This window comes from Nelumbo nucifera, chromosome 2 (genome assembly GCF_055504915.1).
Source record: "Nelumbo nucifera cultivar China Antique chromosome 2, China Antique-T2T, whole genome shotgun sequence".
In the NCBI taxonomy this organism is placed as follows: Eukaryota; Viridiplantae; Streptophyta; class Magnoliopsida; order Proteales; family Nelumbonaceae; genus Nelumbo; species Nelumbo nucifera.
In genome coordinates, this window is record NC_142650.1 from 101,519,015 (window position 1) to 101,530,697 (window position 11,683).

Sequence of the window (11,683 nt, forward strand, 5' to 3'; positions counted from 1 at the left end):
AGTCTCTGTGGTAAGGGCTTTTTTTGCATTGAAATATTCAATGCTACCTCAAATGTGATGTCATCCTAAAACAAATCAGAATCAGGAAAATCAAGGAATCACCTAATATGGTGAGCCAATTTCAATAATCGATTTTTGTCTGATTTCTGAAAATCACCAAAATCAGCCAACCAAACAGAAATTTAAACGCAGATTACTCTAATGATGACGTGGCTTTACGTGGCGTCGGTTCATGATATATGGGCTTCTAATGGAGTCCAACCAACCTTACTGCTTTATTTTTGGCGAAGAGTGTAAGCTATTGTTTTCTTTCAAATTAAGTCCATTGTTTGTTCCGACACGGCCCTTAGGCCTCGGTCCATCTGGGTCTGTTCCAGAAGGCCCAGAACGACCCACATTACACCTATAGCCCAGAGCCCGTTACGCGGGTTTTGATCCCGCGCTTCCATGTTCAGAAGGACGCCGAGAGACCATCTCAGCTGCCGGATCATAACCGGAGGGACGCCGGACGCCTCCTCCGAAAGAAACCGCTCTGCTCTCACTCCCACTCCCACTCACAGTGTAAGGGTTTCAGTATTCTCTCTCCTTTGTCCGAAGAAATCGAAGGAGTAGAAGAAGATAAAAACAAAATCCAACTCATTATACCCTGTACAAACCCTAATTCAGTTGAACCGATTAATTTTTCCTTCATCCTCAGATCGTCATCTGAAAGTTTCGGTTTCAGAGATAAAATTCATGTATGAATCGTCCCTTTACATTTGATTGATGTCTCAATGCTTTGTCACGGTGTTGAAACGGCAGTGTGAAGGTAAAAGCGATCATGAGTTAGGATAGCTTATATTTGAGCCTTTTGCCTTTTATCTCTCCATGTTGCGAATTGGAAGAGAGGGGAGGATCCATGGAACGAGACAAGGAAAATCGTCTGGTTCTAGTGGCTAGCGTTCTTTCTGGGACGCTTTTCTCCATCCCGACTTTACTCTCGTTTTCTATACTTAGATCTGTGAATCGGCGGCCTTGGCGGATTTACAGGTTTGACTTCCTTCTCTTTCCCTTTCCCTGTCGTGTGGTTTAATCGAAGTGATTGTGATTGAACTTATAATTTTGCAAATGCTTTTTTTTTATCGGTAACAGAAATTTCATTGATCAAATTATATTCTTAGCAGAAGTTTTTCAGTTGGCAATTCATGCACTTTGTCAATCTTATTGTCTCAGTTTCTTTTAAGTTTGATGACTGTTGCATCAACATTTTCATGTGTAGACCAATATGCTGGTCGTTTACATTAACTAAAGAACGCATCCATACCGTATTCTGCTGATCTCACACTTCCGATGAACTTTTTTTTAAATTGTTAAAAATTGTGATGGACTATGTTGCTTGGTTCCTGCTCAATTACATGTAGATGAAATGACATGAGTTCCTCTGTCCTTAAACGTATGGGAAATATATTTCTATAAATTCTTATTTATATATTGGTACCTTCTGCATTTATTGATATTCTGATTGTGGAATCTAACATTAGGCATGAAGTGATTTCCCTGATCCCTTTTGAACAGAGTTTTTTATATCCCTGGCTATTTTTTACTCAGAGGTTCCTGTGTTACCTCCATGTAAGGTTTATGCTGCTGTTTGGCACTGAATTCTGCACGGTTATTATTAGTATTGACAAAAAAGTTGGATGAGGATCTGATATGCATCTCCAGCCTTTTTAGTTAGTTGCATGAAGGCACATTTGACCCTTTTAGTAAAAAAATAGTAAAAAATTACTTATTTTAGTAATTTTCACTGTTTTGCGAAGTAAAGAATGCAGTTGCCTGTTAAGATGAGGGAGAATTCTTTCTTCTTTCTTCTTTCTACCTTTTCCATTTCTTCCTTTGTCTCTTGGATGGAAAAGTAATACATGACAATTCAAGTGCATTTCTGATAAAAGGGTTTAAGTGCATTCCTTGAAAGAGATGCTCTTCCAGCTATGTGTGAAATTAGGAATCTTAGTTGATTGGAACCGTTTAGCACTGGAAACTTATCATTCACAAACTTGGGGATGAAGAGGAATGCATTTTATCCACTAAGATTGTAGTGATTTTCCAAATAGGGGTCATATTCTCTAGAGGTTGATATTTTTTAATGTATTGCTAGTTATTGGAGAAGGAAGGAAAGAATTTTATCCTTGAGGATAGTCATGAAATAATTAATTGATAGGAGGAAAATGAAACTGCCATTCTTTCATTGGTTATCAAGGTGCAAATATGGTAACCAAATTACAAATAAAAAAAGAGGGTAACATAATTGGTCATAATATTTTATTTAAATGTTATTAATGGTGCCATTCATGATAGTATAGGTGCTTTAATGATCTGAGGTGTCACTATGTTTGGTGTATTCTACTTAAAGAATTGGTGCCAAGACTGCGACAATGTTAATTTGCCTAGGAAGTTATTTAATTTAAAATAGTCATATTACTTACTAGGTTTTTTTTTTTTTTGGTTGGGCCTGTAACTTAACAGGATACAAGACTGACAGAGCAGAATGGTGAAACAAGATTCATGTAGCCAACCCCATATAGTGGGACATAGCTTAGTTGGTGAAACAGGATTGTGACAATATTAATTTGGGTAATAAGTTATTTGGTTGGGCCTGTAACTTGACAGGATACGGCACTGACAAAGCAGAATGGTGAAACAGGATTCATGTAGCCAACCCCATATAGTTGGGACATAGCTTAGTTGGTTGATGTTTTGATTTGGTTAATCTAATATTATTTAGTTTATAAACATATTTTCATTTTGCACATCCTAGAGTATACTATATAATGAAAAGGAAAGACCTTGGGAATATGGGAAGAGCTTATTGGAAGGGGAAAGCTTGTACAAGGTGAACCACCAAGAGCTTATCGGAAGGGGAAAGCTTGTGCATAAGCTGGCTGATCTAGATATGTTTATTCTTGCTATAGTTTTCTATTAGCTAGGATGGAAAGTAACCATACTTGGTTTAAGTTCAACCTCTTTCATGGTTTGGACTGCAGCAATAAATATGAATCAATTTATTACCTTGTTCAGTGTCCTTCCCTATACTCCCCATTCATTCTTTTCAGTTAGCAGATTGGGATAACCCATTACCGAACTCAACACTTGCCCCAAGTATGTGTGGCTATTTGATTACATCAGCTACCTTTGAAGAGTGAACAACGTCAAGCAAGTAGGTGATCAGAATTATTCGATTTCATGAATTTTAAGCAAGTCAAGGAAGTCACGATGAAACAGCATATTTGTTAGAAGAATATGAACATTAACTATGCATACTGTGAATTACTATGAAATCTAAGATGTCAAGGAGCTTCAGCGAACAGTTCTTTCTAAGTTGCCTAAATTATGATCCCCTTGGAATGTTTATTCATACAGCCATTTGTTAAAATGAACTGTTCGCTGAAGCTCCTTGACATACAGACATTCAAGAGCAAGAATTTGGTATAGAATATAACCTAGCATTATGGAAAGATTCTTCTCTTCTGATTCTCAGAATCTGGAATGCAAATGATGATTGTGCACTGTGTAGACACTGTACCGAGGTGTATTTGATATCTTGCCGTGAGATTACATAAAATCTTTCTCTGGTGTACGGAAGGAGCCTTGAGTATTTATAAAATAGAATCTTTGGGCTCTTCTCCTTTCGTTTTCACATGCCCAATGCGTGTGGAAATTTAAATATAAAACCAACATACAAAACCCAATGGAAATGCATATTAAAACCAAAGTGTAAAATTCCATGTTAAATGTAAAAACCAACATATAAAATTCAATGGGAGATGCATGTGTAAAAACTAAAGTGTAAAACCCAATCTCACCTTATTGAACTACCATTTTTCTTTTCTTTTTTTTTTTGATTAAAAAGCAATTCCAGATAAACAGAGAAAAACTAAATGCAGCAGTTAAGAACTAACCAAATCTTGGTTAGCTAAAAGTTGGATCCATTCAGGCGGATCCTCTAGAAACAACCCAGATTCTTTTAGCCCTTTCCTAGCTGACTTATGGGCTACCATATTTTCACACCTACCAACATGCACAAAATGAGTAGAAAGTCCAATTGTACACATGAGAATGTCTATGCACAAAAAATTTGCATCCAGAGCCAGGTCAGCTTTTCTCGTGTTCAATGCTTGGACTAGAGATAAATTGTCTAGTTCTACCAGGATAGACTTGTCCTTGTAGTTGCTCAGAACTTCCAAGCTTCTTAAGAGCTTTTGCTTGTATTGGCGATGCGGCATTAGATTTCTCAAAAATAGCTGCTAGCACAGTCCCAGAAGAATCCCTCAGGACAGCCCCAAAACCTGAGCATCCTGGGCACAAAAAGCTATCATCAACATTTAATTTAAGAAATTCTGGCCTTGGTGCTTTCCAAAAAACAACTACCCTTGCTTCACTCCCTTGGTGCTGATGAGAAGAATCTTGCAATCCGGCTTGGGAAATCTTCAGCCTTTTTCTCCGCATCTTATACAAAACAGATAAATTAAAGCTCGGGTTTGGGTCAATGTTTTCAAAAACCTTCAAATTCCTGCTTTTCCAAATAATCCACATGGCCAAGAAAGAGAAAGCAATCCTATATTTTTTAACATTTTTATCATATGAACATCTGGTGAACTAGGCAGAAAGCCACTTTTTAAAGGAGTTCAAATGACTCCCATTCAGAATTCTAATCCCCAAATGACTGCCAAACCACATAGCTTTTGCATGATGACATTCAAAGAGATAATGCATAATTGGTTCAGAGCTGCTGGAATAGACAGGACATGTAGCACTATATGCCATTTTTTCTTGAATAAGTTCTCCTTTACTGCAATTGCATTTACACAACATTTCCAGATAAAGTTTTTAATTTTTGGACCAATTTTAGTTTTTCATAACTCTGACCATTGACTTTTCTTTAACTCCCCATCATTACCACCTTCTTCCTTGAGAGGAAAGCTTCCACTTTTCAGAGCTTTAAGAACAAAATAACCAGATTTGACTGTGTAGTGTCCATTTGGATTGAGAGTCCATCTGAGCTTATCCTCCCACTGACCCTCTAACAAGTTTATACTGAGGATACTTCTTGTAATTGGGTCACAGAAATTGGCCCAAATTAAACTTTCATTCCATCTTCTTTCATTTCCTTCCATCAAATCCTTCACCCAGACTAAATCAGGATTATTTGGTATGGGGCCTATAATTTTGAATGATTCAATATTTTGTAGCCAAGGATCCTCCCAAACTTTGACCTTTGTACCAGAACTTATTGCCCAACGTGCTCCTTTTTGGATGACCTCTCTAGCTATTAGTAGACTCTGCCACCCCCAAGACCCATGTTTTGAAAAATTGTCAGTTAGGAAATTTTTATTCTTTATGTATCTGGCTCTGATCACTTTAACCCACAGGTTGTCCTCTTCTTCGCACACTCTCCAAACTTGCTTGGCTAGCAGGGCCAAGTTAAAGAGATAGGGGTCTCTGAAACCCAAACCACCAGCTAATTTATTCCTACTCAGTCTTTCCTAGCAAACCCAATGGGTTTTCCTAGTTCCTCGGGATCTCCCCCACCAAAATTTTGTTTGGATGCTTTTCAACTCATTACAAACGCTTATGGGGAGTAACAAATAGGACATGGTGTAATTTGGGATAGCACAAACTATAGCCTTGACCAAAACTTCTTTCCCTGCTTGTGAGAGCATAGCTTCATGCCAATTTGATAAGAGTTTCCTCACTTTTTCAATTAAGAAGTCAAAAAAGGCCCTTTTGGACTTCTCCACTTGGGTAGGCAGTCCTAGGTAAATAGAGGGAGTTTGCACTCTCCTCATTTTTAGAAACTTGGCTAGGATTTTTTGAATTGTAGGGTGCAAGTTCCTACTGAAAAAAAAAAGAAAAAATCAACTTTGAGAAGTTTACCTATTGACCAAAGCTTTCCTTATACACCATTTTTCTTAACTCCTATGTAAAAACCATGTGATGTTCATAAGAATTTCCTAATTACAAAAGTGTCATTATTTATCTCGTTGATTTTTTACTAATTACAAAATTGTCATTATTTATCACCTTAAGTTTTTTATTAATTACAAGAGTGCTATTGAAAGCAATCATTAATTATAAGAGTTCCATCAATATGTAATTACAATATTGTCACAAAATTGTTATTACTTTCTTTATACTTATCATCTATTATCCCTCCTCTCTCTCTCTCTCTCTCTCTCTCTCTCTCTCTAGGGTTGTCAATGGTTCAAGTTGGACCTAATGGACCCAAACCAATTGGGTTAATTCGGTTTTGGTTCCTAATATATTATCTCGATTCTTATCAGGCTGGAGCCTATTCCACCCAGTCACGAATTATAAATATATTATTTATATTGCATTTTTATAAATTTGTTATATTATTTATTTTTTATAAAAAGCATGTATATATATGATGAAAATAGTTGAAAAGATACTTATAATTTTTGTTTTTCTTTATTTAAATTGTTATGTTTTAATTTTATCTTAATAATTTATTAATTTAAAAAAAAAATAAATCAGATCAGATCAGATTTGAAAATCCCACTTCCTCATTGGATTTGAATTCATACCCATGTTTTATCATATCCGATCAAATCTATAATTAATATTGTCAGATGATATACCTTGATTCGAATCTGATTCGATTCGTTTGCATCCTAGCCAATGGGTCAGATTGAACCTAATGGACTCAAACCAATTGGGTCAATTTGGTTTGCATCCCTAGCCAATGGGTCAGTTTGGCTAGAGTAGGGGTGAGCATTATTCGGTTAAAATCAAAATACTGAACCGAAAATTTTGGTTTTAGTTTTTTCGATTTTTGGGTATTTTGGTTTTCAGAGTTAGAAATTTGGTTAACCGAATTAACTGAAATTCATTACATAATATGCTATATATTTATATATTAGTATACTATAATGAAATTCAATTTCATTATATACATATATTATGAAGGTTCAAAAAATCAACACGTATTGGTCGATACGTATCGTATTGAGAGCCCCCCCCCCCCCCCCCCCGATATGCCCCTACAGAGGGTGTACTGGGGTTTTGACTGGTTCAGGGGGTGGAGGAACCTTAAATCAGCCCCCTAAGCCGATTTTGAAAAAATAAAGAAAAAGTAAAAAAAAAGTACCAATACTGCCCAATACGCCCCTGCCGGCATATCGGGTGTATCGATATTTAGAACCTTGTATATTATAGGTCAAAATATATAATATTATATATACAGTAATTAAATTTGGTTTTTAACCGAAATAATCAAAAACCGAACCAAAAATTTCGGTTTTCTTGTAATTCAGTTTCAGTTTTCATTTTTTATTTTAGTTTTTAAAATTTTGGTTTATTCAGTTTGGTTTTTAACCGAATAAACCGAATGCTCACCCCTAGGCTAGAGTATTGGGCCAAAACTTGGGATAAAAATTTGTAAAGGCAAGCCAAGACCAAGTCTAAACACAAAACTTAGGACTAAGCCTAGAATTTTTGGGCCAAGCTATACCTTTTCATCTACACCTCTTTAACGTCTCCATTTAAATCCTTGGAGTGAAAGCAAATTAGTATTTTAAAACATTTTCCTCTTCTCTCGATCTCTATCTTCAAGAATTCAATCACTCCCTCCCATTCCTCCCCCCCCCCCCCCCCCCCCCCCGTTCCCTTAACCCCTCTACCAATATACATTTGTTAAAATGTCTTAATTAAATGTGTTTTTTAAGATTTTATTAATTGTTTTAAAATTGTTATTTGTGATTGTAAAATTATTTGTTTTAAAATTTGAATAATTAATGTAATTTAAGTATTTAATTATATTAATTAAATTAATAATGAATTGATTTATCATATTTAATTAATTAAGTTAAATTAACTAATTAAATAACATTAAATTAATCTGCTTCATACTCAAATAGTTAACTTTAATGTGTTATTGCATTAAATGCTGGCAGGGTTTGCCTGTCTGTCTTTCAATAGTAGATAACAATTAGCTGGGAAGGTATAAAACTCCCAATGTCATACTTACAACTGTAAGCCCTTAGTTCACACTGCCGACCGTAAGTGAGACCATGTAGCCATAAGAAAAATGATGTTCTTTAACTAATCTCAGGTACTTGGATGTTTGGTCAGCATTGTACAAACGGAGCGTACATCTCTCTCCCTTTGTTTTTTAGTGTTTCTACCTGATTTTTTATCTTTTCCAGAGCAAGGTGTCACCAAGGCATGCGCCAAAGGGAATGCGGATTGGGCGCTTTTGGTGGTTCGCTGTGTGGGATACTGGGCAAGTGGGTAGTGATCAAGTAGAGTGTGTATGTGTTTGTGAGAGAGAGAAGTGAATAAGAGAAGAGAGAAGAAAGAGCATAAAGGGAGGAAGAAGCAGCTCTTCCTCGTTTATTTTTGTACAATCCTTTTTTTAGGGCTTGTTTGGTTCATGAGAATAGGGATCTTTTGGTTCATTAATACCTGCTAGAATGACATTTTTCATTTGAGAAAATGGCTATTCTCTTCCTCTTTCTTGGGAGTGAAATCCCATTCTAGTTTATTCCAATTTTGATTCTGATTCCTCTCTGAACCAAACTGATTATGGGAACAGACCATTCCCATTTCAAGTTTAAGGGATTTTGATTCCAATTCCAATTCTGACTGTGAAGCAAATGGACTCTTAATAATGGAAAATTATTGCTGCATTGTAATATTGCCTATTGCCTTCTCATTCTTGAAATCTAGAGAGAGAGAGAAGGATAAAATGCTTCAAACATGGAAAATATATTGAAGATCCTACAGTCTTCTGTATCGAAGTCCATCGCCTTTCTACCCAAAAACAAGAAAGGGTCCACCGTTTAATGTGATTCTCTATCACCTAGACTTGCATATACACCACAGGTTGAGGATACAAGTTTGACATCCACACCCAGTGCACCCAGGTTCAATTCAGACTTCAGTTGCCTAATTTACTGAAATGCAGCCTCTCATTTAATCCTTGTTTCAACTATATGTGATCGGCTATATGAATATTCCATTCTGTGTAGTGTCACATTAATTGTTAAGTTTAAGAACTTGAATAGGAAAAGAGAACGAAAAGAGACAATGTGTACAATGAGCGAGATAGCTTCAATCTAGAGAAAGAAGAAAGAAAATAATAGAAAGGAAGATCAACTGCTAACTAGCTACTTGTGATTCCATTGTCAACTCAATTGAGGTAAATCCTACAAACCACGACAGTCAACAGTGGGACTCTCTCTTACCACTACACCATCACCTTCTTTCTTAGTGGGTCCTCTGCAAAGCCAGCCAGAACTAAAATCCGCATTCTGATGCCCACAACTGACATTGCTTCATTACCTTTTGCGCTGCAGACAAGCAGTTGGGGAAGAGGCCTGGGGAGGAGCAGGCAATGAGACGTCAGTTCATCATATGCCTCATTTAATGGCACTTGTGGTACTACTAGTACGCTGTGTTTGTTTTGCGCAAATCTCTTCTTTTCAAACTAAACTGTCTTTAACTCCCCATGCTGTTGGAAGTTGGAACACATTCTGGCTTTATTCATTACTTAGGGTCCGTTTGGTTCATAGTCAGAAATCGGAATCAGAACCGGAATCAGAACGGTCCATTCTTATAATCTGCTTGATTAGACAGGAATGGGAATGTGAATTGAAATCAGTAGGAATGGGATTTCATTCAGGGAGGGGGCAGGGAATGGCTATTCTCTCAAATGGGGGAATGCCATTTCAGTAGGAATGGGAATGGGATTCCGATTCCGCCCAACCAAGCAGTTGGAATCGGAATCACCCATTCCGATTCTGATTCCGATTCCGATTCCAGACCCCCGTGAACCAAACGGGGCCTTAATTTCTTTGGAAATTGGGAATAAATAAAAATTAGACCCAGCAAAAAGTTGACCCAACTTGCGAATTCGACAACCCAACCCGAAAAAAACAGGGTTAGAGTCTCATATTTAACTACCTGAATGTGAGAATGACCCGACCCAACCCGGAAAAAACTGGGTTGGGTCATGGGTCAACCCGCTGACCCGATTGTCAAGTCTAATCGGGACTATTTATGCATTGTTAGAAGTTTCTACTCTTTAATTTTTTCTATTTAGTCTTTACTCTTTAAATTGTTAAATGTTCAAGTTTTTTATTTATATTTAGAATTCTAAGGTTAATTCTTTTAATTTTGACATTTTTATGTAGTTTTTCTTTATTTTTTTTAATTTCAGTTATTTTTTTAGATGACCCGACTTGACCCATGGGTCAATCCTAACCCGAACATTTAGGGTTAGGGTCTAATATCTATAACCTAACCTAAAATTCAAGCCAACCCAAAATCAACCCGAAAGGTCTTGACCCAACCTGAACCCGAACCACCCAACCCAATTGCCAGGTCTATTAAAAATAGGTCTGTGTTTTGTAACAAACCCTAAAATGAATTATCCTAAATTCCTAAGGTTTTCTGTGTATGCGTTTTGATTTTCAGGCTGAAAAGTTGGACCTATGTTTTCATGAAAAAGTTTTGTTTTCCTTGCAACTTTCATGAAGAAATAAAACATTGTTGAACAAACAGTAGAAATAGGAAATTCGAGTAATTGGTGTTCATGCTCAACCGCTCATGCATATCTGATCATGACATCAAATGCTCACATTGATTATCGATTCCTGTCCTCAATAACCACAGGCCCCACACCTGCAAGGCTGCAACATACGTGGACCAGTGGTATCTACCCTTGACGGTGGCCCACCATTTTCCTAGTAGATGTACTGCCGTTTGGGAGAACTTTAGGATCTCCTGCACAGTTTCCTGCACTCCCAATTGCAATTGCAGGGCGCCATGTCAGCATTGTACATCTTATTTTTAAGATAAGAAAAATTACATTAATTTTTAAATGAAATAAATAAAAAAACAAAGGATAAGAGAAAGGGTTTCTACACCTACTAAAAAAGAGGGGTTTCTAACTTTCTCCGGCACTATTCTTCTTCTTGCTTAAGGCTTTTCTTCAAGGAACAACACGCCTGAGTACTGATGGACTATGGATGGTGAACCGCATGCCTGAGCATTGACCGACCATGGACGAAGAACTACACACCTAAGACTATCAATACAGAAACTCATTTTGCCCTTTCTTCAAATTTTATTAACTAGAGAATCTCATAATAGAGGGGATCTATGACCAGCCACAGATATCTATATTTGATGTACAAAATATACAGAATTCTACGGCACCCAAACAATACATTTGGTTCAACTTTTCCGTTGTTGCAGCTTAGTTTGACAAGACAACAACTTTATATTCTAACATTCTTGTTGCTTACTTGCTTAACAAAATCAAGAGAAAAGACCAAACATAATAACTTTATTGTTCGTCTCAAAAGTGTTTCATGGGTGATCTGTTGGTTCTCAGGCGTGCTCAGTTAAGTGGTGGAAAGTTTTGAGCAAAAGAATGAAAAGGAAACCCTATTTTTAGAAATCCCAAAAACTTCTCTATTTTTTTATTTCATCTAAATGAAATTATAATTTTTCATAAATTAAAAATAAGATTAAAAGATGTTTGAAATGTTGGTTAATTCTACTCGCACAGGGGAAATCTACATGCAATGTAATGTTGACATGGCACCCTGCAATTGGGAGTGCAGGACCTCATATACAGGAAATCCGGATTAACTTTCACCTGGCATATTACATGAGCTGA

General features: G+C 36.7%; 1 long non-coding RNA gene across 1 annotated transcript; it reads left to right on the plus strand.

Annotated features, from left to right (window-relative positions):
* Window positions 1-286: 286 nt before the first annotated feature.
* Window positions 287-3,050, plus strand: LOC148802623 (uncharacterized). Its single transcript, XR_016082043.1, has 2 exons — window positions 287-1,029; window positions 2,503-3,050. It is a non-coding gene; the product is annotated as an uncharacterized LOC148802623 (long non-coding RNA).
* The last annotated feature ends 8,633 nt before the right edge of the window (window positions 3,051-11,683 follow it).